This window comes from Chinchilla lanigera, unplaced genomic scaffold (assembly GCF_000276665.1).
Source record: "Chinchilla lanigera isolate Chin_1 unplaced genomic scaffold, ChiLan1.0 scaffold00060, whole genome shotgun sequence".
NCBI classification, from domain to species: domain Eukaryota; kingdom Metazoa; phylum Chordata; class Mammalia; order Rodentia; family Chinchillidae; genus Chinchilla; species Chinchilla lanigera.
In genome coordinates this window covers 8,317,629-8,345,113 of record NW_004955461.1, presented here as the reverse complement: position 1 = coordinate 8,345,113, position 27,485 = coordinate 8,317,629, and positions in this window count along the sequence as shown.

Here is a 27,485-nt window from a genome sequence, read left to right as displayed (position 1 = left end):
AGATGCACCTTAGGCTGCATCTGGACTGTCATCAGAATGGTATAAAAGGGAAACAAAAAAAGGAAGGCTGGCTTCTGTTTCCTTCAGAGGAGCTCCAGTTTTGGGTTTCTCATTTGATGTCATCTCCTGGCTTTCCACGCAGACTCTTCAGATTCTAGCATCGACCCTTCAGCCTTCCAGTGCAGCCTTCCTTCGGCTTCCTGATAAGGACTCTCAGGAAACACTACAGTGAGCTCCAGGCCTTCAACCGGATCCATCCAACCCCAGTGCACAAACAGTGCCTTTGCACTCTTCCACACCTGACTCTCTCGGTGGCTGTTGTAAGCCAATCTGTAAATTCTTATATATTTATAGATCTTGTATTGTATCTGTTTCTCTTGTAAACACTGACTGACACAAGGAGAATTACCTGAATCACAGAACAAGGAAGAGCAAGCATAGGAGAGTGACCCTCTGCACTTATGTCTCTGATTTCCTCTGGGATTCAGCTCTGCAGTGGGATGTCCCAGGAACTTTTGTCTTACCTTCAGGTTGATTGAGCTGATTTTCTGATGTTTGTGACAGCTGCAGTCAAAACACTGTATGTACTAGAACAGGTTAAGTAAAGAGCCAGGGATCAGACCTCATCTCAAATCCTCATTCTTTATGCAACCTTACACCAAGAGAGATGAATGAAGAACTTAGGAACAGAGAGACAGGCTCATTGTATTTAGTCATAGACCCTTGGGCCAGCACCACTTCTTAAGGTCTGCACTTTTAAGAAATGATTTAGCCCTCTCAGGTTTCATAAACACTGACCTCAAAACTGGACTCCCACCCTCGGACGATATTGGTTCTTAAATTGAATTTTTTGCTCCTTAGATCTGGCTCAGAGCTGTTTTTGATTGTACAAAAAGGAGTCTGCAAGGTGGTCTGAGCCCTGAAACATGCCAGGGAAGCTTCCCTTTGGTCTGATGTATATCCTTGCCAGGCTTGGAGCATGGACCTTTAAGTGCAAGAGGGGCCCAACTCTAAGCCATTCTGCACCACTCAACTCCATTCCTGTTTTCATTTCCCAAACCCGAAGCTCCTAGATCAAACCCCAGAAATCTGGAGCTTTCTCCCAGCACAGACAAATGGCACAGTGCAGGAAGGGGAGAAGACTGAGCTGTTCAAACTGACTCTTCCAGGGACCAGGTGTTTGACCTTAAGTGAGACACTGGTCTCTTTAGGCCTCTGTTTTCTGGTCTAATCAGGAATATAGTCAGGGGGCTGGGATTTAGCTCAGCGGCAAAAGCGCCTGCCTGGCAAATGCAAGGTCGTGAGTTCAGTTCCCGGTACTGGAGAAAAACAAAAAAAAAAAAAAAAAAAAAAAAAAAAAAAAAAAAAAAAAGAAAGGAATATAGTCAGAAAACAGCAAGACCCTTGGAATGCAGACTCTCTTTGCCTTGCTCATTTCTTTCTGTCTGGAATGTATTAAGTTTTCAAGAAGTATTTGCTGAATGAATGAATGTCTCTGTACGACACTGTCTTTCATGACGACAGTATGCAGCTCCAACTATTCCACCAAACTGTGTGTCTTTAAATGATGTTTCTTGAGCATGTCTTATGTGCTGCAACCTAGATTATGAATATTTTTCATCTCCAAATCTCTCATGTCATCTTATATAAACCTATAATAATGTAGCAGTTAACTTGCTATAGGAGGAAGCCAGGGGATAAAGGAGGGAGAAGCTCCCCCTTTTTTATAATTTAATTAAGTTTACTGGTAAAATTTAGGTATATACATAACAGTTACATTCATTAAGGGGAACTTGTACCTGTACATTGTATGTTAATTCCTCTTTGTTTCCCCATTCCCCTCCCTTGCCCTCAACACCTCTTCACCTCCTTATTCACAGAGCATTATTTCCATTTTATCCCTGGAAACAACCCAAAGGCCTACCTACTGATGAATGAATAAAAAAAGATGTGGTATATATATATATACACATACATATATATATAATGGAGTCATACTCAGCCATAAAGAAGGATAAATCTGAGACATTTATGACTAAATGGATGGATCTTGAGGCCATAATAGTAAGTGAAATAATTCAGACGCACGTGTAAATATCACATTATCTCTCTGGTGTGAGAAAATGAAAGTGTAAATAAGAAGAAAAATGTGCAACAGATATTGTGAAATAGGCAGGCAGGAAGGAAGGAACAAAGGAAGGAAGGAAGGAAGGAAAGGAGGAAGGAAGGAAGGGAAAAGAAAAGAGAAGCTCCTCTTTAATGATACAAAATAACTCAGTTCCATGAGAAAAGGATTTCCTTCCTGTACCCATGACTGCACCTGGTAAGATGTAGACCCTGCACTTCTTGGCAGACCATCACAAGACATATCCCTTCCCTGAGCCCTTGATACCTCATTTCCTTGGTTGTTGTGAGAGTTAAAGAAGAAAATGCTTCTATTGTGTGAACACAGGCTGAGTACTTGATTACTCTTTATTGTAATCACAACTTCATTACTGTTGTATCTCTAGAACAAGAACAAAACATTCATGGCAACTGAGTAGGAATTTAATGTACTGTACTTTACAGTTTCATTTTTGTAATTCTCTTTAGTTCATTCATTTTACTTCCTACTTTCATTCCTGCCTATTATGAGCTAAGTGGAGATGTGTGTAGAAGATGCTAAATTCATTTCTGAATGTACAAAAGAAGCAGTTGTATTTGGCAGTATAAACCTTGGGAAGATGGCAGTAGCACTGAATAGTTTTGTGATGAGGTGAGGAGAAGAAAGCTGTGATTTTGTTGAGCCTGTCTGGAGTTGGACGACCTCCACTGACACCCACTCTGAAAACTTGACCTCTTGGTAGTAGTCAATCAAGAGAACGCCAGATTGCTTTGTGAAGGCCTCCTGGGAATTAGAACTACCAGTTAGGACCAACTACTGTATGATTTGTGTCCTTGTCAGGTTAGAATTTTGTCTCTTAAGAAAAGACTCTTTGACCTGTGGCAGAATCTCCAGAATTAGAAGTTGTTTCAACTACAAAATCTGTGCTGCAAAAATGAAATAAATCTGACCTCCCATTTACCTTGCCTTGTGTTAGGAAGACATACCTGCAAGCAGGTATGGGAACTCTCCTGTGTGGACGGTAAGGAGTGAATTTATCATAGGTGTAGAGTTGGTGAGATGGAGCATTATGCTGACCACACATATACAGAATACCATATTCAGTTCTGAGATCACATTTGTTTTAGAATATACACCTCTCTGGGTAGGGATATAGCTTAGTGGCACAGTGCCTGCTTAGCAAGTGCAAAGTCCTGAGTTCAATTCTCAGTACAAAAAAGATCGAATATATCCCTCTCTTATCTAGTGGAGGGTCATTAGAATGTTGAGGAGGAACAAAAGTGTACTGTGGAAGGAGTATTGAAAATAAAACTAATAAACATAAAGAAAATGCCTGGGGGCTTGGTAATATTTAAAATATCTTAAGAACTACTAGGTCAAGAAAAATTTGTTTGCTCTATGTGCACCCGTGTGTAGTTTAGGGTAAATAAATAGAATGATGGAGGACGGATTACCCTGTCTGAAGAGGCTATTTTCTATCTCATAGCTATACAAGAATGATTTAGACTGATTCAAGAAGTGAGTGCCATCCTTGGAAGTATAGAAATGTAGTTCCCAGATATACATGGATGGAGTGGAGAAGATCCAGACACCTGTTAAAAATAGAATCCTGTGCTTCCTCTCTATTTCTTAGCTTCCACGGATCTCTAAAACTGATTCATTGCCCCAAACCCCATCCAATTTATTTCCAACCTAGGAGTGACACTTGCTGTTCAATAAGTCAGAGATGTGTTTACTAGGCTAACTTTATAGATATAGGTATAGACAAAAGAAATATAGCTAATCAATAAATGCCAAAATGCAGGTTACTAATAGTAGATCCAGGGAACTCTGCCTCTTGGAAAACTGGCATTATGAGCTCAGAATCCAGCCATAGCCTACGGAATTCAAAACTGTTCTCTTCCATTTCCTCCAACTCATTGGGAATTTTCCTCTCCTGACCTCTTCTGTCTTTAGTTCCTGAGTCCACACCCTCTTTTGACCATTCAAAGCATGGCTACCAATCTTGGCAAAGCTTTGTTGTCTTTCAACAGAACCTACTGTCCCAAAGAGAAGAAATGATCCACACGGATGTTATTATAGATTGGAAGGAGGTGGGAGTGAGGGAGCTTTCATTTTTTGCAAAGACCCTTTTCTGGCTACTGCTTCCTGGGTGGTCACTACCCAGGAAGGAATCACCAGGTTCTTCCTTTCTGCTTCCCTTTTGACTTTTTCCCCTAAAAATTGAAACTCTTCTTCACTTGTCATGTAAACTACTTTCTCTTTACTATATAACTGACAGCAACTCATTCTTAGCCAATGGAAGGTAGAGATTCTGGGCTGTGGCTGAATCCACCTTGGATTCTATTTTTGAGAACACTTATAAAAGCATTCCTTCCCAGTAAAGGCATTTTTCTACTTGCCAGATAGTGCCATAAATAAAGACATTGGCCTCTTGCTGTGTATTTGTGTGTGGGTAAGTTTTTGTGCAGGTGTGTGCACTGGGAAGGTTTACTAAGATTCTTAATGAAGTGAGAAATTGTCCACAAAAATTCAAAGGGGAACATTATTAGCTGAAACTGAACTGACAGCTACTGAGATGTGATGAGATTTATTTTGTAGGTAAGCTGTAATCTCTTAATAAAATTGTGAATGATGTGTGGAAGAATTGAGCAGGTGGCAGGTAAATGAAAGGAAGGTAAAATTAAAATGTCAAAGGAGCATTGAATGAAGTGAAACAACTACAGAGTTGAGAAGAATTGGAGGAGAATGAAGATGTACAAGTTAAGTATTTTCAAGCAGAAGAAAAAAATCCAACAATCAGAAAAGAACACGGTGTGTTCATTACCCAAAAAGCAAATTTTGTTCCTTGCTTTTGGAAAATACTTTTAACAAACTGAGGGATCTCAAGAAGACAGCAAGATGATGGCATGTTTGGAAAACTGACCTGGCCGGGAAAATAGGTACTCTGAGAATATCAGACTGAAGGAAGCTTAAGAGAATAATGGTGACCAAACGCATGACAGCGTAGGCCATCATATGAAGGAAGATAGAGAATTGTGTGACCTTCCTAGAAGCAGAGGAGGATTCAGATCTATTGCCATAATGAAAACTAGTGGGGTGTTACAGAGGAGATGACCTCAAAATGGCAGTAGAGTTGATCCATGTTCCAACTGAAAGCAGGCTGCAGACACTCTAGCTCCTGCCTATTTTGCCTTTAAGGAAACCAGCCCATTCCTCACAGAGATTCTGCTTTTAATTTCCAAGATAACCTAGGTAAGTAAAACCTCTCTACTTCTATTGACAGTAATTTTAAGCATTAAAACTTAGAATCTCAAAACAAAATACAATATTTCTAAGGGTTACAAACACCTCCTATACAATACTCAGAGCAAGTGTTGAACTATAAGCAGATTTCTGCTCAAAATAAAGAACTGATTTCTAATGATTTGAGCTGTCCCAAAATGGTTTTCTTGGGGATGGAAGAGGCCTTCTATCATTAGAGATATTCAAGCATGAGGAAAAGATAAGAAACAGTGTGTTGGATGGGGGACCATCCGAGGGTGACTCTTTATCACATTTGCTCTTCAAATTTAAAATCCTGGACCTATCCCCAGGAAACTGACTGTGATGGTTTGTGTCTGGATGTCCCCCCAAATTCTCATGCAGTCATAGGGCAAGCTTCTAGAGTTTATGGTTGATTCACGATTCAATGTTAGGATGATGCGTGTGAGTGCTACACCTGCCCTGGGGCAGGTAGTTTGCACACAATGTAAGGAGGGGGAAAGAGGCTGCTTGCTGTCGCTCCTCCCTTTTTGCTCTTGTTACTTTTCTGTCTTCGGCCACTATGAACTGTTGCCCTTTGCCATGTGCCACTCTGCCTTGGAGCCAGCCAACTATGGGCTGAAACCTCCACAAACTGTGAGCTAAATAAACCTTTCCTTCCTTAATTCTGACATTGAGTATTTTGTTTCGGCAATGACAGAAAAGTAATTAAGACACTGACTCAACAGACGCAAGGTGTCTCAGACTTCAGTGCTGTATGGAAAGTGGAGAATCTGATCTATTTGGTGACCACCAAGCTTCCTTGCTCCCTGAGATTTGCTAGACATGGAACACCAAAAACACTCAAGAAGCTGGAGCTAGAGCATGGTGAGAGTTAATCTGACATGCTGCAGACAAGTTCAGGTTTCCCTGTGACACACTTCTGCCACAAGTCACATTTTTATAACATAAGGCACACTGCACTATTACTTGTGATTAGAATGATAGAGGCATATTATGGGTTATTTCTTTGGTGTCTATCTCCCCTACTCAAACATATGATCTATAAGTACAGAAGCTTTCTTGATGCTGTACATAAGCAGGTCCCACTGTTACCTTCAGTCTGGGGTCTTCCTCCTTCACCAGTAGGTGTATGGTTTACACCCTTCTCTAATTCAGATCTCCATTGAACACCTTTTCTCAGACATGCCTTCCTTCCTCCTACTCTGGGACAGTAACCTCCAGTGTTTTCCATCTCTTTATCTGATATTTCTTTTCCTCGAGTATTTCTCACTGATATTGTGCTATATACAGTTGTCCCTTGGTATCAATGGGTAAGTGATCCTAGGAAACCTTATAGATACCAAAATCCTCAGATACCCAAGTCCCTTATATGAAACGGTATAATATTTGATAAACCTATGTATATATTTCTGGATATTTTAAATCATGTCTAAATTACTTGTTATATCCATGACAATGTACATGGTGCTCAAATAGATGTTGTACTATATTGTTTAGGGAATATTGTCAAGAAAAGTCTGCATGTATTTGGTACAGATATATTTTTTCCCAAATATTTTTAATCGGTCCTTGATTGTATCCATGGATATGGAAGACATGAATATGGTACACTGAATGTACTTATTTGTTAATTGTTTTTTTGAAGCAGGCTGGGTTCAGACCTGCAATCTTCTTGCCTCAGGTGCCAAAAGTGCTAGGATCACAGGCATACACTACCACTCCCCACTGTTTCTTAGGTAAATGTCTGCCTCTTTACAATGTAAGTTTCAAAAGGTTAGAAATTTCACTGTTATGTCCTCTCTCCTTAGAATACAGCATATTATATATATAAGACACTCAAGAAGTGCATGTGGTATTAAAAAACATATGAAGACACAGAGGCATGAAATTATGGTATCTAACAAGACTGTGGAAAAGATTGGCTCCAGTATTCCTGAGCCCAGGAACTGTCGCTGTGTGGAAAGAGTATATAGAAGGGTGGAGAGACTGCACTGGAGAGGTCTGGGGTCCTCAGACTATGATTTGGCTATTAAAATAAGGTGAGATGATGGGACATTACTCTGAGGTGCCAAGGTGCTGGGAACAGCTTGATTAGACTTGACTCCAGTGGAGGATCCATCTAGGAAGTAAGAACATGTTCCAAGAATATCACTGTGGAGAATACTGCCCCATCAGTTGGAGAAGAGCTCTGAATACTAGAATGCAGGACCCTCAGCTGATGAGAACAATGTAATTTTACTCGGTATTTTCTAGCACTAAAGGCTCATGTCTTAGTCTGTTCATGATGCTATAAAAATACCCAATACAGGGCATTTTATGAGTAATGGAAATGTATTTTGCACATTTCTGGAGGACGGAAAGTCTAAGATGAAAGTGCACTGGCTTCTGTGTCTGTCAAGGGCATGATCTCTGCTCCCATGTTGTTTCCTCTTCTTGCTTCCTCCGGAGGAAACAGATGCTGTGTCCTTACATAAGGAAAGAGACATAAGGTCAAAAGGGCCTCAGAGTTTCCTCCAGATCTTTTATTAGGTACTAATCCCATCCTGAGGGTGGAGTCCTTATGCCTAATCCCCTCCTCAGAGCCCCACCTCTTGATACTGCTGCACTGGGGAAGAGGTTGCAACATGACTCGGGGTAGGGACACAGCACTCAGTCCAAAGCACTCATGATGTTGCCTTAGTCATTTTGAAAGTAGAGTATTTCTCAGAGGAGCCTGGGAACAGTTTCCAAGTTATACTCCACAGAAACCAGACCGAAAATATAAAATCAATGGAGCTGCCTTGGACATTGCTCAGGGCTCACAGTTATGCAGCTAGATAGGCCAAATCAGGATAATGCACTTAGAAAGGATGAAAATGGAGCCCTGTTATTGTTCTCTTCAGCTCCATCTTTTTTAAACTACAGAACGAAGGGGCAGAGAGATTACTGAGAAAATCTGAAGGCTGAGCAGATAGGGTTTTTGGTTGGTGGCTGTCAGCATGTGCCAGCCTCAATTTTGCCCCCTGATTTGTCTTCTGAAATCTCAACCTCCCTAAGCTCAGGACAGGTGGGTCTGTGTGACAGTTCCTTGATAGTGTCAGTCTCAGTAGAAAACACCCAACTAAACTGGATCAGCATAATTCTGAGTGTGGCTGAGATTTACGGAAGACCAAAGACCCACCCTAGGGAGGCTTGTCGCCTGAATGATATAAAGGGGAAACCAAGAGGGGAGGCTCACTTCTGCTTTTCAGAAGAGCTGCAGTCCTCAGCTTCACCTTGGACATTGTGTTCAGCCTTTCAGCACAGACTCTTCAGTACACCCTTCAGCCTCCTGATACAGACTTGCATGAGACACTACAGTGACTTACAGGCTTTCACCTGGACCCTTCAGATCTCCAGCATGCAGAGTTTTTGTACTCTTCCACACCTGACTCTGTGGGTGGCCATTGTAAGCCTATCTTGTAAATTCTTATATACTTATATATCTTGCATTAAATCTGTTTCTCTAGTAAACACTGAGTAGTAAGCCTTAGATAGTAAGTAGGAGTCCTAAAAGAAGTCCTTGGAACCTAAGACTCCTTCACATTCTTTCATAGGTTTTCCTCTCTGAGCTCTAGCAAGATACCCATCATGTACACAGTGCCTGTCTGGATTGAAACTGTCTCTGACCTGAGAGCACACTGATCTTAATATACCTGTTATTCACCTTGAACCCCCATTCACCCACATCTACCCAAAACTCAGGACCACCCAAGATGGAAGTTCTTGTTCAAGTGTCCCAGGGAGGCCACCTGGTTTTCCTAGAGCTTCTTGCCTTGCCATCACCCTGCTCTGCTTAAGACTCTATACAGGGTGACATCAGCCTGAGGTCTAGGAGCTGGGAACTGAGAGACTCAAGTCAAGGCAAGTATTAAAAGAGTGCCAGAAATAGAAGAAGAAGCAATAAAGAAAATGGCAATGATATCACTTCATATCTCTGCATATGTACAGCTATTTCCTCATTGGCTTTGGAAGATAGAAAAGCCAAGTATCAATATGTTACACAAACAGATACCGAAAGATGTGATCCTTTATCACCTCACTTAGCCAAATAGCCATTCTTTTTCCTGCCTCTCACATGGATTCTAAGGTCCTGGATACTCTGAGGGGCTGGAAAAAATCTCACTTTTCCCCTTGTAGGCATTTTAGAATGAAACCCCAACTTTAAGGCCTAGCTCTGCAATTGATAATCTAGTGAGTCGATTGAACTCTTTGAGCTGGTTTTGTAACTGTAAAATGGGAATGAATAATAATGACCTCATAGGGTTGTGCAAATGAGACAAAATACTTCAGTTCAAAATGCTTTGTGAGTGGTGCACATCAAACAAGTGGGTTACCTGTCAGCAAATCAAAGATACTTACAGCTCACCTTCTGTCTTCATTACATGCCACATAGTCCCACAGATTGGGGTAGGGATAGTGAGGAGGAGTGTGGACATCTTGCCACATTTTGCACCATAAAGAGAATTGAGAGTCATTTTGTAAGACAGAGCTTGTCATGCGAAAAATAGACCCGAAAAATAGACCAAAGAAGGAGAAGATAAGCAGACAAAACTGAAATTATAACCAGTCCCCAGGGGGAAAATATCTGAGGGTAAGATCACAGAAAACAGAGATATGAGGGAGTTAAGAATACAGGGCTCAAATCTGTCTATGCTGCCTTCCCTCCAGGCTGAGAGATGAGTATACATGTCATAAGGGTCCTTAATCAAACATAAGTGAGAGGTCCATTTTTTCAGTAGTCTGGCAAGTACTCATGTAGAGTTCACCACTAAAAGCGGATTAGATAATATTGCTCCAGATCTAGATTGCTCCTCTGTACACATGATCCCAAACCAATGCTTTTCTTTCCTGGTGACATTGCAATCAGCGAGTTCCAAAATTCCTCTTTCCTAGTACACACACGTATGTGGCCCTAAAGAAGAGGATGAGGTTAGAGGCATCTTACTAGGACTTCCCTGAGAGGAATTTCCCCTTCTTTGCTCCCAGTCAAGATAAGAAGAGAAAGAATAGGGGTGCATCACCTTCATTCTTTTCTCTGGAATTGCATAATTGTACTCTTTTTGTGTATAGGACAGCTTTTCATTGCTGGAAGATTCTTGACACCCACAATTAATTTCTTTTTATTTTAAAGAGAAAAAATAAAAGTTCAAGACCAGATAATAGGAGGGTAATAATGGTCTTCCCATTTTACAATATCTATTATACAATTTTTTGTTTGTTTGTTTTTGTTTTGTTTCCAATACCGGAAATGGAACTCACGATCTTGCTCTTGCCAGGCAGGTGCTGTGCTGCTGAGCTAAATCCCCAGCCCCTCCATTATACATTCTGAATCTTTACTCTCTCAGCTTCTCACACTATGGAGACAATATGATGTTTGCCCAGGAGCATCTGGTTTATTTCATTTATGACTATGGTCTCAAGTTGCATCCATCTACCTATAAAAGTATCCAGTTTATCCTTCTTTAGGACTGAATTGTACTCCATTGTATAAAAAGACCATATCCTTTCTATCCATACCTTGGTTTATGGGCATTGGGTTGTATCCAAGATCTAGCTATTACAAATTGTGCTGGTATAAACATGGAAGCACATAAATTGCTGTGGTATGATGTTTTCAGTTATTTTGACAAGATATTCAATAGGGGAATAGCTGGATGAAATGAGACCTCCAATGCTAGTTTTTTTAGGAATTTCCACACTGATTTCCACAGTAGTTTCATAAGTCTACACATCCACCAATAGTGTAGAAGGGTTCCCTTTTTCCACATCCTCTCCAGCATTTGATATTGGTTGATTTCTTGATGATAGCCATTCTTTCCACAGTGAGATGGAATCTCAGTATTGTTTTCACTTGCATCTCTTGAATGACCAGTGATGTTGAACATTTTTTCATATATTTATTTGCCATTTGTATTTCTTCACCTGAGAAGTGTGTGTTCATCTAAGATGCCCATTTTTGGATTAGGTCTCTGAGTTTGAGGGGTCTGATTTTTTTTTAGTTTTATCTATGTGTTCAACAGTAATCATTTAGGGAACAGCTGATAAATATTTTTCCCACGTTGTGGGTTGTCTCTTCACTCTGTTGGTGGATTCTCTTGCTGTACAAAAGGTTTTTAATAAGATGAAATCCCAGTTGTTGATTCTTTGTGATAGTTCTTGTGTGATAGGGGTTTTATTAATAAAGTCTTTGCCTACACAAATGTCTTCAAGAGTTTTACCTATTCTATCTTCAAATAGATTTAATGTTTCTGTTTTAATACTTAAATCTTTGATCTTTTTTGAATTTAATGCATGATGAAAAATATGGGTCCAGTTGTAATGTTCAACACGTACACAGCCAGGTTTATAGCACCATTTATTCAAGAGGCTATCTTTCTTCCAGAGAATGTGTTTGGCACCTTTGTCAAATAAAAATTTGTTGAGTATGTCTGGAGTTGTTTCTAAATCTTCTAATCTGTTCCATTGATCTTCAGGTCTGTTTTCTTTGCCAGTACCACACTGTTTTTGTTTGTTTGTTTGTTTTTTGTGTTTTGGGGGTTTTTTTTGTTGTTTTTTTTTTAAGTGCAGTAGCTTTATACTATAATTTCAAGTCAGGGGTTGTGATGTTCCTGGACTTGCCTTTGTTGCCTACAATTGCCTTTGCTACTCTAGGTCTCTTCTAGTTCCAAATGAATTTTAGGATTGTTTTCTCTAATTCTGTGAGATATGCTGTTGGAATTTTGATCAGAATTACACTAAATCTGTATGACAGTTCTGGAAGAATAGCCATTTTCACTATATTGGTTCTTCCTCCCCTAGAGCAAGGTATATCTTTTCATTTTCTGATACCCTTTTCATTCTTTTTAAGAGTATTATAATTTTCAATGTAGAGGTTTTTATATCCTTCATTAGATTAATTCCTAGGTATTTCATTGTTTTGGATGCTATTGTGAAAAGTATTGTTTTCCTAATTTTTCAGTGAGTTTGTTATTCATGTACAGGAAGGCTATTGAATTTTGAGTGTTGACTTTGTATCCAGCTATGCTACTGAATCTGGTTATTAATCTAGCAGTTTTTAGTGAAGTTTTGGGGTCTTCTATGTAGAATATCATGTCATCTGCAAATAATGATAGTTTAACTTCTTCCTTTCCTATCATTATTCCTTTTATTTCTTTCTCTTGTCTAATTGCTCTAGCTAAAGTTTTCAGGACTATGGTGAATAAGAGTGGAAACAGTGGACATCTTTGTCTTGTTCCTGATTTTAAAGTGAAAGCTTTCAGTTTTTGTCCGTACTATGAGGTTGACTGTTTGTTGGTCAGAGATGGCTTTTATCAGATTGAAAGAAAGACCATCTATCCTAACTTTCTGTAGGGTTTTCATTGTGAATTTGTAGGACTTTGTCAAAAGCTTTCTTTGCAGGTATTGAGGTGCTCATATGATTTTTTCCCTTGGCTCAGTTAATATGGTGTATTACCTTTATTGATTTATGCATGTTGAACCATCCCTGCATCCTTAGTATGAATCCACTTGGTCATGATGTATAATCGTCTTGATGATTGGCTGCATTCTGCTTGCCAGTATCTTATTGAGGATTTTGGCATTTCTGTTCATTAGGGAGATTGGCCTGCAGTTTTCTTTCTTAGTTGTGTCCTTCTCTGATTTTCATATCAGAGCAATGCTTGCTTCCAGGAATGAATTCAGGAGTATTGGTTCCCTTTCTATTTCATTAAAGAGTTTGAGAAATATTGATATTAGTTCTTTAAATTTCTTGTAGAATTCAGAAGTGAATCCCTCATGACCTTGGATTTTCTTAGTTGATAGGTTTTTAATTACATTGTCAATTTCATTGATTAATATTGGTTTATTAAGGATTTTTGTATCTTCTTGATGCAGCTTTGGTAATTCATATGTATCTAGGAATCTGTCCATTTCTTTGGAATTTTCCATCTTACTAGAACACAAATTTTCAGAGTAGGTGTAGATGATCTGGATTTCTGCAGAGTCCATTTTGATTTCACTCTTTTTACTCCTAACTGCAAGGATTTGAGTCTTTTCTTTCCTTTTTTGATAAGATTGGATAAGGGCTTATCAATTTTATTTAATCTTTTAAAGAACCAACTCTTCAACTTACTGAATCCTCCTATTGTTTTCTTAGTTTCCAATGCATTAATTTCTGCTCTGATTTTTATAATTTCCTTCCTCATATACGCTTTTGTCTTAACCTGCTGTTCTTTATCTAGAACTCTGAGGTTCATCACTAAGATGTTGATTTGTGCTTACTCTGTTTTCCTGATAAGGGTATTCACTGCTGTAAATTTCCCTCTTAGCATTGCTTTTATTGTGTCACATAAATTCCAGTATGTTGTATTGATATTATCATTTAATTGTAGAAATTGTCTAATATCTTCTTTAGCTTCATCTGTGACCCATTGATTGTTCAGGAGGGTGCTACTTAATTTCTGTATGTTTAAGAAGTTGTTGTGGTTTCTTTTGCCATTGATTTCCAATTTTATTGCACTATGGTTTGATAATGTGAATGAGATAATTTCGATTCCTTTGCATTTATGTAAGCATGGTCTGTGAAGTAGTATGTGGTGTATTTTGGATAGTGTCCCATGTGCAGTGGAGAAGAATGTGTATTTTGATGTTGTGGGGTGGCACACTCTGTAGACATCTACTAAGTCCATTTGTTCAAAAGTTTGGTTCATTTCTAATATTTCACTGTTAATTTTTTGTCTAGTTCATCTGTCTTTTTGTGATGTGGGATATAGAGATCCCCCAACACAATTGTATTAGTGTCTATTTGATTTTTCATGCCTATTAATATTTGTTTTATATAGTTGGGTGCCCTGGTATTTGTTACATATATATTTATGATTGTTATATCTTCCTCTTGGATTATAGCCTTTGGAAGGATGTATTGATTTTATCTCTCTTAAGCAGTCATGGCTTGAAATTCACTTTGTCTGCAAATAGAATAGGTACCCCTGCCTTTTTCTGTGTTCCTATTACATGGAGTACTGTTTTCCATTCTTTGACTTTCAGTCTATGAACTTCATTTTGAATTAAATGTTTTTCTTGTATGCAGCACATTGTTAGATCTTGCTTCTTGATCCATTCTGCCAATCTATGTCTTCTGATTGGTGAATTAAGCCCATTAACACTCAAAGCTATGCCTTGTAAGTACTGACTTATCCTTGTCATGTTATTTTCCTGTTGTTGACTCCCCTCCATTTTCCCCTCCTCCTGTTTGTTTGCCTTGCCAGATGGAGTCCTTCTGTTGGGGTTCATGGAGTTGTAATCCTTTTTATCTCTTTGTAGAATGTCCTCCAAAACATTTTGGAGTGCTGGTAGTCAAATTTCCTCAGATATTCTTTGTAATGAAAGTACCTTATTTCTGCATCAGTTTTGAATGATAGCTTTGTAAAGTAGTTCAATCTGGGTTGAAAGTTGTTTTCCTTTAGAATTTGAAATACTTCACTCAAAACTGTCTTTGACTTGAGGGTTTGTACTGAGAAGTCAGCTGTGATTCTAGTGGGCTTTCCCTTATACGTGGCTTGTTTCTTTTCCCTATCAGCTTGTAAGATTCTATTTTTGTATTAAGTTTCTGGAATCTTGATTATGACATGCCTGGCTGTAGATTTTCTTGATCATGGCTAATTGGAGTTATATATGTCCCACTTACTGTATGTTAAATTTTTTTTCCCTACTAGGAAAAAGATCATTTTCTGCCATGACGTCTGTGAACAATTTTTTTTATATCATTTGTGCTATTTCCTCCTTGTTCATTGACTCCAATCATTATTGTCATTCTCATTTTCCTAATCTAGCAGATACTGGATTGATTTCTCATGGTCCCTTGCTATTTTTAAGAAATCCTTGTTTTGGTGATCCTTAACCAAAAGTTGGTCTTCTGTATCTAAGAACTTCTCCTCACATTGACTTGATCTGCTGTGGATACTTTCAATGGAGTTTTTATTCTCCTGTATATCTGCTTGAATCTGCCCCATGGAGTCCATTTCCTTCCTATGCTGAGCATTTATGGCTTCCATAATTTTCTTAAACTCTCTGTCTTTTTATCTGTATCTGCTCTAGAGTCACTAAGCATGATTTTCATTGTGGACACCACCTCTGCCATTATCTGAGAAATGATTTCTGATTTCATTTTTTCTAGAGCCTAATTCAATTGCTTTGTTGTTACCACTTCAGAGAACCCAGGTGGGTAGCTTTCAGATTGCAACAGCTCATTGCCCCCTGGCTTTGCCTTTGGTGACCTGGAAGTCTGGGGTTGCATCTTGTTTAAGTGTCTTCTCATTTTATTTTCTTTTTTAGTTTAATTCCTTGGGTGATTCTTGTAAATTGCTTATAGTAGGTTGCTTTATTGCTAATGTTTAGAAAACTTAGAAAAGGACTATTCCTCTGAGATATCTTCCAGGTGCAACAAATTTTTGAGTTGTGAGTCTGTTGCAAGTTCCTAAGACTTCAATTGGTTGGGGACCAGAAGTTGCTGCCTGTTTGTCCCAGCCCCTGTTTCTTTGGCACTGTCCCATAGTATTTTCTATGACCCTTAGTCAATCTCAATCTTGAAATACCAGAAAAATAGCTGTTTAGAACCATTATGCCACTTTTGGCTAAAATGGTACCATCAGGAATAACACTACCAACAATTACAGACTAGAAAATGACAAACTGAAGTAACTTAATTTGCCACCTTTAACTGTATGAACTAGATTTGTAGTTATATAATGAAGTAAAAAACAGACCAGAAAATTACATGCAGTATTTAAGTCCTTACTATGTCAATTTTACACTCAGGAGTTAAAATTCAAAAGGGGTTAGGAGAAAAATAGAGAGCTAGAAGAAGAGGAAGAGATTAGAAGTAAGGTTGGAAGTCAAAGAGAGATCATACTAACTTTTGGAAACTGGTGCATAAAACTTGAAGGAAAGAGAGAAGGGAGAGATAAAAAGAAGAACACAACAGAACAACCACAAAGAGGCTAGATACCACATTCACACTCATAAAACGACAAGATCAAACAATGAAAGAGAAAAACTAAAAACAGAAAAATCAAAACCACAAGAACAATAACAACAAAAAACAAAAAGAGAGAGAAAAAAAATCCACTTCCAGGATTGTTTCTGCTGTCACTGGTAGACAATATGTGGAGTCAGAGTTCCAGTCCATGTACATCTATGTGAGCAAGCCAGCAGTAGCTTTTCAGTGGGGTACTGGACAATCTCTGTGAGCCTGCACCTTCTGGCCAAGACCAGACTCATTCAGCCTGAAGCCATCAGCACAACTTCCATGGGCCTGAGCCCAGCTGGGAGTCACTAGATGGAGCCAGCAGCTGCTCTGAGTTCTGAGGTCAGCCATACCCTCTCCAAGATGGCTCCTGGCCAATCCCTCTTTTGTGCAGAACAACTGAGTGCTCAGCAATCACTGCCATATAGTGCAGTCCTTCACATCCACTGCTGCTTCTCTCTGCAGAGGCCTCTGGAGTCTCCAGCAGTCACCGTGTGTCTGCAGGTTTGAGTCACTTACCTTGCTCAGTGAATCTCATCTCAGGGAGAAGTCCCCAACAATTACCTCCTTCTTCTTCATTGATATTTCTCCCTTCAGTCTCTCTGTTGGCTTCAGTTCATGCCTCAGATCTTTCCTGGGTCCAGGGGATCCACTTCCCTTCCTCTTGTCTTCCTTACGTTGTTATATTCCAGTGTCTGGATGGCAACACTCAGAGAAGCTCTTTCTCTGCTGTTTAACACTCTGCCATCTTTGTGCCTCCCCTGACACTCACAATTTAAAGAAGGAGAAGTTTATTTTGGCTCAAGGTTGCAGAGGTTTCAATCCATGATTGGTGGTCTTCAGGGTAGAAACATTGTGGAGGAAGGGCTTGGCAAAAGAAAGCTGCTCACCTCATGACATCCAAGAAACAAAGAGAAGAAAAATCCAAGAGGAAGGACCAGATATAATCCCCAAGATCATGCCCCGTGACTTGAATAGGCACATCCAGAATTGTTCTTTACTAATCTTCTAGGCATCTCAACTCAACAAGCAAGATTAATCATCATATTCTCCCTCTGTAAAATGGGGGAGAATAATAGTGCGTAGGAGTTAGTGTTGGTGTGAGGTTTGAACTGGTGAAATCATATACAGTAATGCACACAGTAAGCACTCAGATATCTTTTCTGTTAGTAAGACTACTGAACATATGACCATAGGTCTGTGAAATAACATGGACCTATCAACAATGGTCACAGAAAAGGATTTTGAGGCCAGTCTGAAAGTGTCCTGGGTGCATTAATGATACCAGGGTGGCTTCTGGACATGCTACTTGCCAGCACTAGAAAATCTCCATTTTCTTTTATACATGTAAGAGTTGAGGTTAAAAGTAGGCAGTGGTTCCTAAGTTAAACAAGGAAAGACAGAGATGGAAATAAACCTCAGGCCTTTCTTCCAGCTTAGATATCTAAGTGCACTATAGTTCCTTACTTCCTAGTCAACAGGGCCAACACCATGGAAATTAGTTTTTCATCAAGAAAGAGGAGGGAGTTTGTCTAATGCAAGCTGCTTCTAGTTAGTGATTTTAACAAACTATCTAAGAGTCATGGAGCCTTGCACTACCACGGATAGTACCTTGAACATTGTTCATGTCTTCTTATCTCATGGTCTTTGTGGCAAATTACCTATTCCCTGTGTAGTTTGAGAGCATTTTATTTTGCTACAGGGGCTCTGCTTTTTTTCCAAAAGAATCACATAGCCATGAAGCACCAGAAGCAAATATGACCATCCTCCTGCACTTGTTGAGTGTCTCCTATTGCTGGAGATGAGGTCTGCTGCTCTAGAACTCTTGCCTTATGTCAACCTCATGAGACACCTGCAGTTGCATAGTTTTCTATCTTAAGGAACTTAAGACTTGTAGAGTTTTGAAATTTGCCCAAGATTATACAACAAATAAACAGCATCATTAGGAAGCAAATATAGACTTGGCCTTCTCTAAAGACTGAACTCTTCTATTGCAAGGAAATCAACTCCTTTTAAGAAAAGTCCAGGTGTCTTAAAGATATGCATTCTAGAGAGTACACATTATGTGAGATTTCTGATGTACTCTTACACACACTGTTTCATTTAGTGTTAAGAATGATCCTATTCCTTCCAGGCTTCTGGATCCCAAAGTCAGAATCCAGAAAAGACGGAGCATCTTGCATGAGGTTGTATCCATTGAAGGTGCTAGAATCAGTCTTGAGTACAGTTTCTCTGCCCATGTCCTTCTCATAGCATGACACTGCAGAGTAGAAACCTGAAGATTTCAAAATCTCCATTATCCCTTATATATCTCCTCTGGGAAACTAGACAGTCATTGTTTTGCCATCTTAGTATTTTTATTTTACTATGAATTCTTGCCTATATTTTAGCATGGGCCTGGGGACTGCTTTACTCTTGAAGGTAGTTTCAGTGAAACCATCAATCAAGCTTTTCTATTGTTCCCTGCCTATGATGTGTGCATGTCATCTGAGCTCTGCCATCTCTCTTTCCCTAGATCTTAACAAGTGCAGAGGCCAGAAAATGAGTAGCAGGTGAAAATTAAGCTTCATAATTTGAAAGCTCATGGACAAAATCCCCATGAGATCACATAGGGCATGTATGCCCATCATCCCAACACAATGGTCAGTGGAATTCATGTCATTGTCTGAAGCACCCTGGTCAAAGGGATCAAGTCTGTAGTCACCCTAACTGCCGTCCTTACTCCTGCAACCTGGATGCCCTTAAATGCTGGAATAGCTTCTGATGGCTGGATTTTAACTCTGTCTTCAACTATGTAAGCTGATTCATTTCTCTTCAACAAATTACTTTTTGCTTAAGTTAATCAAGTCTGTGTCTTGATCGCAACAATAACAAAAATTTGCACTGTTTCACCATGTGACTTTGTATGAAAGAGGTCCTTAAATGTCAGGATTTTACCAGTAACATTCAGTCTCCTTTCCTGAGATTAATCATACTTACTGAAAGACTTATGGACAAGCATCAATAAAATAGGGACATAGGTTATTTCAAAAGCAGGTCCTTCTTCTGGGTTGACTCAGTTACTGGTATTACTCAGTGTTGACTATTATAGAACAGTATTCAGGCCTGAGATTTTGTATGGTGCCATTTCTTAAAAAGATCTGCCAGCCTGCCAGAGACACTCTAATTAAAACAAATTTCATTCATTTGCTGAGGCAGGATCTTGTCCTCTCTGGAATCAACTTGTGTTCTGGAGTTCAATTGTACTTGCCAGGCTCCACTTCCCCAATCCATGCACTAATTGAATGCCTTATACTTAGCTCTGATGTTTTATATCAAGGAACAGTTGTCTCCACAATGAAGTAACACAGCAGAAGGTAGCCTATGTCCCTTACTACCTACAAGTAAACACACGGTTTTTTACAGTGATAGACCCTATTAATGACTCAGTCTTGGACTCTGTATGGACATATGTAGGGATGAGAACTTTCTTACATACATGGTATATACTTATTCTGAAACAGCAATGAATGTTTGGTGTCATTTCTCACATCAGAAAGGAGAGAGGTTTCAACCAAGGGGAAAAAATGGAGATGATGGAGTTGTGATTTCCTGAGAAACTGCATGAAGTTTACTTCTCATCCTTCTATTTATGGACTCCTTTATTTTAGAAGTCTCTATATCTGTTTCAACATAGATCTAAATAGGAAAAGATAACACAAGCAGATTAGGATCATTCAAGAAGAATTTATTAACAGAAGGACTATTACAAAATTTAGACAGAATGTAAAGGAGCCAACTACAAGGGACAGTGAAGGACAGCAAGGTCAGAAGCACTAAAGTTTTCATCATCTTTAAGCTCAAGTGAAGAGAGATTTTAGATACTAGAAGAATGTCCCCTGTAGTATCTGCCATTTGAGAAGATCTGTAATCTTCTGCTGAGAGACAGAGGATGGAACCAGAAGAATACACATCTGGATGCACCCTCCTCCTTTCCCACAGGCCTCTCGGGGTCTGCCATTGGCCAAGCTGAGCAGGAAGTCAAAGGGCATCACACTCTTTTCAGGTAATCCCTCCAGGCAGAGAGAGTAGACAGAGTGGAGAACAGCCATGGGTAACTAGAGAGGCCCGCAGGAGATACTCAGTACCCAACAATGAATGCAAGAAGTAATTATAAACTATCAATGGAGACAAGTCAGTATTTTTTAAAAGTCAGTATTATTTTTATATATTAGTGTTGAGCAATCAAAAATTAAATTTATGCATGTATATACATGCACACAATAACTAAAAAACTGCAAATACATAAAAATCAATCTAAAGATGCAAACAAAATCCCGCAAACAGAACTATAAAAAATTATTGAAAGGAATTAATTAAGACCCAAATGAATGGAGGGATATATCATGTTTATACTTAGAAAGAGTCAATATTTTTAAGATTTAATATTGCATTGTGCACAGTTAATCTATTGATTTGTTGCTATCCTAATCAAAATTCAAAATTCCTCTATGGAAATGTGAAACTGATTGTCAAATTCATATGGAAACGCAAAAAGCCAAAAATAGCCCAGACAATCTTTAAAAAATTAGAGAATTTACACTACTCGATATAAATGCTTTCTACAAAGCCACATTAATTAACACAGTATGGTATTGGTTCAAGGGCAGACAAATATACCGTGGACCAAAATATAGTCCAGAAATAAAGTCAGTCAAGGGGCTGGGGATTTAGCTCAGCGGCAAAAGCGCCTGCCTGGCAAGCGCAAGGTCGTGAGTTCGGTTCCCGGTACCGGAGAAAAACCAAAAAAAAATAAATAAATAAATAAAATAAATAAATAAAGTCAGTCAAATAAGGACACCTCATTTATGATAAAGGTGACACTGCAGAGTAGAGAATAATGGCAATCTTTTCAATAAATTGTGCCGTGTCAACTAAATTCATGTGGAAAAAATGAATTTTGTGTGTTATTCAGCCCCATACATAAAAAATCAATTCAATGAAGTTTTGAGATCTAAACTGAAGAAGTTAAAAAATAAAGCTTCTAATTAACTCAAAATGGATCACAGACCTAACTGTAAAATGCAAAGTTATAAAATTTCTAGAAGACGCCTAGGAGAAAATCTGCAAGACTTTGGGTTTGGTGATTAACTTTTTGATATAATACTAAAAACTACTGTAGAACTGAAAAGTGAACTCTATTATGAACGACACATTGACAAGTTTGAATTCAGTAAAATTAAAAATTTTTACTCTATGAAGGACACTGCTAAGAAATGAACAGAGAAGCTATAAAGTGGGTGAAAATACTGGAAATCATATATCTGATAAAAGAATGAATTGCTGAACTGCAAAGACACCTCAAAACTCAACAATAAACAAACAATCAAATATAAAGCAGCTAAAAGATCACAACAGAAACCTGATTGAAGAAGATACACATCTGGTAAGTGAGCAGAGAAGCAGAGGCCCAATGTCAGCTATCACGACAGAAATACAAATTAAAAGAGGAAGTGATGTCAATTCCTATCCACTAGAATGACTAAAATTAAAAGAAAAATCAAGGAGGATTTTAGGAGGACATGGAGTGACAGGATGTCTCGGGTCTTTCTATGACTATGCACAATGGGGTAACCACTTTGGAAAACAGTTTGACAGCTTCTTATAATGCTAAGCGTAGTGTTCCCACAGGCTTCAGTGATTTTATTTACAGGCATTTACCTGAAGGAGTAAAAAGACACAGCCACACAAAAAAGCTGCACATGAATGTTTATAAAGTTTTATTTATAATGTAAAAAAATTGAAAATGACCCAGAAGTCTTCTAGTATGTGAATGAATAAACAAACTGTGGAAGCTCCACACACAGGACAGGCATCCAGCAATCAGCAGGAATGGACCTCAATGCCGACCACAACCTTGAGGGAACTTGAATGCGTATTGCTGAAAATGAAAAAGCCAGTTTGATAGAAATATGTACTGTATGCTTCCATTTATGTCATGTTCTGAAAAGACAAAACTTTAAAGTTGGAAAAGAGATCAGTAGTTGCTATGGATATGAGGATAGAGGAGGATTGATTAAGTGAAGGGAAGGGGACGTTTTAGGGCCCTGAAACTATTCTGTATGACTAAGTAAGCAGTGGCAGATACACGACACTATCTATTTATCAAAACCCCAGAGAACTTCACAGCACAGAGGATAAATCTTAATATATGCATGTTTTTTAAAAAATAAAAGGACAGAAGATTTCAAGACAGAATGCAGACTATGAATAAAAAACCTAAATATATTACAAATGTGTGAAATAACCTTTCTGAAGGAGATAGGGAAAAGTACTGATCTAAGTAACTTTAGAAAGGAATGGAAACTGTTAGACCAAAGAGAAAAGGAACTACACACAAGCACTGCATTCTAGCCGGTAAAATTGTTTCTCCTAGTGTTTAGCTTAATATAACTATTATTTGACAGACATAAAAATAATTACAAGAGATGATCAAAGCACATGTGTTTAAATAAAAATCTATTATAGTAAAAGACACATTGCCATTAATCCCTCTCAGAAAACTCCTCCCACAGCGATCTTGTTTAAACATGCTTGTCTCATTGTCCTTGCCATTTCTGAAGCACGTTCAGAAGCCTTCTTTCATGAGTATCTTTATGAGATATGATCAGAATTTGGTGACACTGAGCATCATCCACTATAAAGGTGGATTTGTAGAAATACTACAGTGTGTCATCTACCTTATTCACCAGAACTGGTACCATGTGACTTCTGGATCTTTGGCCAAAATCCAAATCAATTCAACACATCAAGGCGGTCATTACAGAGCAACTTAAGGCCCTTATAAAAGAGGACTTCCAGAACTGCTTCAGAAAGGGACAAGAACAATATGTGTTAAAAGTGTGGGTGGGTGTTTTGAGGGAGTTTAATGGCAATGTTTTTTACTGTATTCAGTTTTCAAAATTTAAACATTCACCATGATTTGTGATCATAGCTCTTACAGATATATGAATGTATATAGTTTTACTGCACATACATACATTTCTGAGCTCTAAGGCCTAAATGCAATGACAACTCCAAAAGCAAGGAACGTATCCAGCACTGAGATCTTCATTTCTAATACCATTTTCTGATAAAGGGCACCAAGGCTCCTTGGAAAAATAGTTAATTTGTACCCAGGGGTATGGAATATGCCAAAAGAGCCTAAAGCATCTTGTAGTGTCAGAAAGTACAGAAGTGATTACTGAAAGAATAGAGCCATTTCAAAGAACACAAAAGGTAATGAGAAGTGTCATTTGAGCATCAAAATAAAAATCTCTAAATATAAAGTAAATGTCCATGTATACGTACCAATGTAAATAAATGATTGAACGAATAAGAGACAAATTCCCCCATTGAAAAGAATTCTGAAAAATTTATGTACTTGTTCTGCCTTCAAGAAGGTGAGGCTGAACTCCCCACACTGTAGGAATTTAGTAAGAAATGGAGGGAGGAGAGTGCAGACACCTGGCAATATTGCTTTAGTAAGGCTGCTCCAAGTTAACATCATAAGTGATATGCTGCTAGCATGCATCCTTCAGACTGTATTTTGAAAAGATCCTTCACTTTTGTGATCTTCCTCTTCAAAACCCCAAACCTTGTTTTAAACAGTAGAAAGATATCAGATAAATCAAAATTTAAAGAAATTCTACAAAACATTTGACTAATAATCTTCAAAACTGTCAGTCATCAAAAACAGAAATCTGAAAAATTGTCCCAGCTTGGAACTGTCTAAGGAGACATGACAATTAATGGTAATATGGTATTCTGCATGAGATACTGAAATAGAAAAAATATGTTTGAAAAAAAACCTAAGAAAACCCCCAAATGTGAACTGTAGCTGGTAACAATGCTTTGGTACTGGTTTGTTAGTTGTGACAAGGGCACTATATTAATATGTGATGTTCACCATGGTAAAATCCGAGTGGAGCTTATACTGGAAACCTCTGTGTTATCTTTGCATCTTGTCTAGAAATAGAAATTTATTTGAACACATGAACTTAATTAAAAAGCAAAGTTTTTAGAAAATAATATAAAATATGTGTGACCTAGAAATAGAAACATTGTCTGAAATAATACACAAAAAATCCCTACCCATGAAAGAAAAGACCAGAACTACACTAAAATTATAGACTTGTACTCATTAACTGACACAATTAAATGAATAAATAGGAAGCCATAGGGCAGAAAAAAGATGTTCTCCAAAATACTATCCATAAAGAACTTACATGTATCCAGAGTATTCAGTTATCTCCCTCTCTCATTCTCTCTCTCTCCTCCCTCTCTCTTTCTCTGTTTCTCTCCTATAAATCAATGAAAGTCAGACAACACAACTGGAAAAATAAAAACAAGAAGAACACTAAATATACACAGTCAACAACATGAAAGTGGGTTCAATATCATTAGTTATCAGGGAAATGAAGTCTAAATTCCTTGACCAGAATAACTAAAAATTTAAAAGATTGAAAATATACCAAGAATGCATTGCATTGAAATTGAATACTCCACTAGTGGGTCTATAAATTGATACAACCATTTCTGGAAAACTCCTAGGCAATATCTACTAGAACCAGACCTAACCACACATACCCTCATAAAAATAAAAACAAATTTTGTAGATTGCCTTTCCCAAAGGTGCCTGTGAATTAACCCCATGCCCATGACCTTGGCTGAGTTTGAGCTATGACTGATTACAATTTCAAATTCCTATTCTTTTGCCTCCAGGCAGGTAAGATTCTGAGGTGTCATTTATACTCCAAAACTCCCACAAAATCAAGCTGGGGCTTGGCTTTACAGAACCCACATTTTCCCCCAGAAGTTTCCCCATCCTGCTTCTCTCACATCTTTATTGTTTGCTTCTAAGAGCATCCCTATTGAATCATTTGTACAAGAACTCAGGCTTTGCTTCTAGGAAACGTGACCTATGACAAACCCCAAAGTGGTAGCCTCCCAACTAGTTATCACTGGAAAAAGCTCAATAAACCTTATGTCTGTATGATGAGAAGCAAGACACCCATAAGAATTAATAAATGATTACTGCACACAACCTGAAGCTCAAGCTCATGCCACTTAGGAAATAAACTAGGTGCAATGAATGGGTACCACATGATTATCTAATGAAAATCTCAAAACCCTGCAGAACTCACTTATTGCATTACAAGAGAGGGCTGTGCTCAATTCTGCATAGCACAAAGAGCTATGGAATTCCAGGAATGCTCCATCTCTGGATTTGGGGAGAGATTAGTTGGTTGGGCATTGAACTCAGATTAAATTCCAGCCCAACCTCAATAAAGAGAAGTAAACTTAAAAAAATTTACAAAATAACTATAATTAAGTGTCCCACCATGAAGCCCTAATGACTTCATTCACCTTACCTTGGGTTATGCTGTGCAGGGGCAGAGTCCCCAACATTACCTGTTCAGCGAAGTTTTCTTGTCATTTGAGATTCCAAGATCTACCTCAGTGAATGAGTCCAGCTTTCCAAATCACCAGATTAAATAAATTCCAGATTAAATAAATTTTACACACCAGGAGAAATTTGTCCTGCTAAGAAAAGTTCTAGAAAGGATAGTGGCTCTACAAAGAAAATAGTGGAACAACAAAAAGGACAAACAAAAAACATTTTGAGCCATATGGAAAAAAATGGTCTCATTATCCAAACCTATAAAATCTCATTCTACTTTGAAGGGAAAATGTCAGGCACCTACGAGAGAATTTGAGCAGGAGAATGTGTGACATTTTTCCATGCCTTTAAATCACTACAATTCTATTTCAATATTATAATTAATATCAGCATCTCTGCCACTTTGCCCAGTGCAATATTTCTCAGCTGAAAGAGCATGGCCTTTAGACTTGGACAGAGAGAATTTACTCCTAGCTTCTGTTTTCCAGCTCTGAGCCCTTGGGCACCTTACCTCAGCTCCTGACACTGTCTCCTCAGAACAATGCCACCTTTCTAGCATCCAATCTGTGCCCTGGAAGGACAAATGATTTCCTTAGGAGAACAGCCACAAGCATCTTGGAGTTTAGTAAATGTGGTAGTTATGGACTGGATCAAAATGTCCTCCAGAGATTCATGTTTACAGGTTGGGGCTAATCTCATTCAATGAATTAATACTCTGATCAGCTCACAGCTGAATGGGCTGTTAGGAGATGCATCCTAGCTGGGGAAAGTAGGGCACTGGAGGCATAATCTGGAAGGGAATGTCTTGTCCATAGCATCTCTCTCTCTCTCTCTCTCTCTGTGTCTCTGTGTCTCTCTGTCTCTCTCTCCTCCCTGACTGCTAGGAGGTGAGCAGTTTTCCTCCATTCCACCCTTCAGCCATGACATTTATGCCTGGAGCCAGCAAACCAACGAGCTGAAATATCTGAAACCATGAGACAACATAACTTTTCCTCCTTCTTACTCTTCCTCCTCCTCCACTTTTTCCTTTGTAAAATTTTGATATATTTGATATTGAGCCCAGGGCCTTCACATTGAGCTACATCTCCAGCACCTTTTCTACTTTTTATTTTGAGACAGGGTCTTACTAAATTACAGTGTTGCCCAGGCTAGGCTTGAACTTGTGACCCTCCTGCCTCAGCCTCTCAGAGTGTTAGAATCCCAAACAGGTACCTCTACATCTTGTACTTTTTCTTCTTTAAGTTGTGGATATCGGGTATTTTGTCACAGCAATGGAAAACTGACTAACACAGCTGTTCCTTTTCATTCCCTTCAGGCAGCTATGACCAGCAAAAGCATGCACTAAACCCTATTCCCACACTCATTTATTAATTCATCCACTAATCCAACAAATGTTAATTTATTTTTACTGCATGTCAGGCATCTTTCTAGGCCTTGTATATACTCAAGCACACATGATAAAGTCTTGATGTCTGGAAGCTTACATTGTACTTGAAGGTGAAGTTGCAGACATAAGTAGAAAACACAGATGATGACTAGTATATGCAGGAGAAAGAATGCAGGCTCAGAGCACAGAGAGGCAGAGGGGTGGGTGGAGCTCTTAGAGGAGGCATTAGAGCAGAGGGCTGGGCAAAGCAAGGAAGTAGGGAAGTCGTGGGCTGTGGTAAGAA